This window comes from Physeter macrocephalus, chromosome 20 (assembly GCF_002837175.3).
Source record: "Physeter macrocephalus isolate SW-GA chromosome 20, ASM283717v5, whole genome shotgun sequence".
Taxonomy (NCBI): domain Eukaryota; kingdom Metazoa; phylum Chordata; class Mammalia; order Artiodactyla; family Physeteridae; genus Physeter; species Physeter macrocephalus.
Genome location: NC_041233.1, coordinates 114771942 through 114774874, shown reverse-complemented (window position 1 = coordinate 114774874; position 2933 = coordinate 114771942).

The window sequence follows — 2933 nt, the reverse complement described above, 5'->3', positions numbered from 1 at the left end:
CCACAGCGCCATGGCAGTTTTGAGGCCAAACATAAAAGGTCAAAAAGTGGGCGGTGGCCCAATTCCTGGGAATCCCCGCCCCTTCCCCCAAATAGTTGGAATAATCCTCCCGCTCATTAGCCTATGAAATGACCAGCCCATAAAAACTAACCACGCCCTGTTTCGAAGTGTCTTGCCTTCCGAGATGGCCCACAGTCTGTCTGGATGTGGAGTGTGTTTCTCTCTAAATAAATCTGATTCTTACCCATCACTTCGTCTCCAAATTCCTTCGCGACGAAGAGAGAACCTTAAATTCACCTTGAACTACTGGCGAGGCGAGTCAGAAGAACACGATAAGCCTCAGCTTCTCGCCTCTCTCGGGCCTGAGAAGCGCGGCCTTACTCCCAGCCATCTCCATCTCTCCCTCCCTCTTTCTTATAGTCTGTCTCATTTTCAGACCTATTGCAGCAAAAATGTGGGCTCAGGACGAGCATAACATCGCCGCCTCCCCGAGGCTACCCCATAGGCTTATTGGTCCACCTATGCCTGACCATCCTTGTCTCAACTCTGCGCCCCTACCTCACACTTACTTGCCACTCTTATCTCGTGACTTTGCTGGAAACGGGGGGAAAAATCTGCCAGGCATTTTCCAACCTTGCCGCTGTTACATATGCGCAGGGCATGCCAGGGAAAGCTTCCAGCTATCCTCACAGACAGCTAAGGACCCTAACCATAGGATCTTTGCCCTCTGGGTTTGCCTTATGCACCAGTTAATTAACTCTTAACAGGTCCAGTTGTGTAAAAAGAAGGCCTACAGCCTTTCTTAGAGTTCGTGCCCCTGGTTACTGCAGCTGCGATCCCTTTGGGGCGCTCCCTCCACGGCGGGCGGTTCCCGGGGTGTCAGGAGCGGGAGGGTCCCGCTCCGCCTGGTTGGGACTTACGGCAGTGGGTCCGTCCCTTCACAACCAGCCTCCTGGTGTTTGGCCCGCCCCCTCCAGGGTCCACCCTGACGTCGCCCCGCCCTAACAGGGCGGGGCAGGCGGCTCAAGCTGGGTGGGCCTTGCACCCGGCCCCGCCCCCGGGGATACATGCCCGGGCACTGACCCGCCTTTGCCGTGCTTGCCTCCCCGGGTCGAGTGATTGGGAGTGTCCTTTCGGGGTCGTGGGGCCTCCGTCCCCCCAACGACATCACGAGGCCTCCGCCTCCGCTGCAGATCCGCCCCTGCGCCCAGCCCCACTGCCCGCTGGCCAGAGCACGTGTGCGAAGGCGGGGAGCGTGGCACCGAGGCTCCAGGGGTGCCGCCCACAAAAGGGAATGAAAAAGACAGGGTTTTTTCCTTTTTCAGAAACCATCTCCCTTACTGGCCAGTGCCTGCTCTCTGAAACTTGCCACCTTTTTAGAGAAAAAGCCTGGGGCTTGATTAAATAGGTCTTAGAACCACGAGGATGTCCAGGGGAACATATCCCAGAACACAGGGATTAATCTATAGAATCTATAGAGAAACCTCAGGAAGGGCACTCATCCTGGGTACTGAGGATGCCAGGATAGGACACGGGCCCCAGGACGCTGCGGCCAGCAGGACTGCCACATGGGGAGTGGCTGGCCCCCACTGTGGATAAAGTCAGCAGGACTCGGTGGACAGGGACGCCTGGAACCAGTCCTGTCTTAGGGAGCCCCCATGGGACCTCCTAACCCTGGTACCCCTCTCTGGTACAGGGGCACTCTCTCCCTGAGGGGACGATGGGGAACACCTCCACCATCCCCAAGGACTCACCCCTCGGGTGCAAGTGGAGTCACTGGGACAAGTTTTCTCTAGATTCTTTAAAACAAAAAAGCTCATTTTCTTTTGTAATGTATAAACTTAAGGATGACGAGGCCTGGCCAGAAAACGGGAGCCTCAACTATAATGTCATCCTACAGTTAGACATCTTTTACAAAAGACAGGGGAAATGGACAGAATTCCTTATGCAGAGGATTTTTTTTTTTTTTTTTAGATGTTGGGGGTAGCAGTTTATTAATTAATTTATTTTTATTTTTGCTGTGTTGGGTCTTCGTTTCTGTGCGAGGGCTTTCTCTAGCTGCGGCGAGCGGGGGCCACTCTTCATCGCGGTGTGCGGACCTCTCACTATCGCGGCCTCTCTTGTTGCGGAGCACAGGCCCCAGACGCACAGGCTCAGTAGTTGTGGCTCACGGGCCCAGTTGCTCCGCGGCATGTGGGATCCTCCCAGACCAGGGCTCGAACCCGTGTCCCCTGCACCGGCAGGCAGATTCTCAACCACTGCGCCACCAGGGAAGCCCCCTGTACAGGCTTTTATGGCCCTAAGAGAAAACCCAGAGCTATGCAAGTCCTATGTTAGGGAACCTTGCCGGTCGAGACCCATTCGGGCTACACAAAAGCCTTCTCTAGTGGCACCCCTGGAAGAAAAGGAGCCCCTGACAGAAGACCCAAATACTTTCGAGGGACACGTTGTATGTGCAACCCACTTCATCAGCCAATCAGCCCCCGACATCCGTCGGAATCTTCTGAAGCTTGCCATGGGCCCCCAAACCCCTCTTAACCTTATTGACAAGCTTTCAGTGTCTTTAACAATAGAGACCAGGCTGAGGAGGAAAGGAAGCAACAGCGTGACTTCAGGAAGGAATGACAGCAAGCCAGGCTTTGGGCAGCCGTGACGACAAGACCTAAGCCACCTCCTGGTCACCCCAAAAGTACTCCCAGAAGACCTCCGCCAGGGAAGGGTGCCTGTTCGGCTGTAGGAGTCCCCAACACTGGAACAAGGAATGCTCAGGAAACAGGTCCCAGCCTAAACCCCAAACGCCATGCCCACTCTGCAAGAAGATGGGCCACTGGACGGGACTGCCCCCAGCTCCACAGGGAGCAAGGGAATTCCTCCATGCCAGTCATGCCAGTGGCCGATTGACAGGACCTGGGACCTCCCAAGGCTCCCGAGAA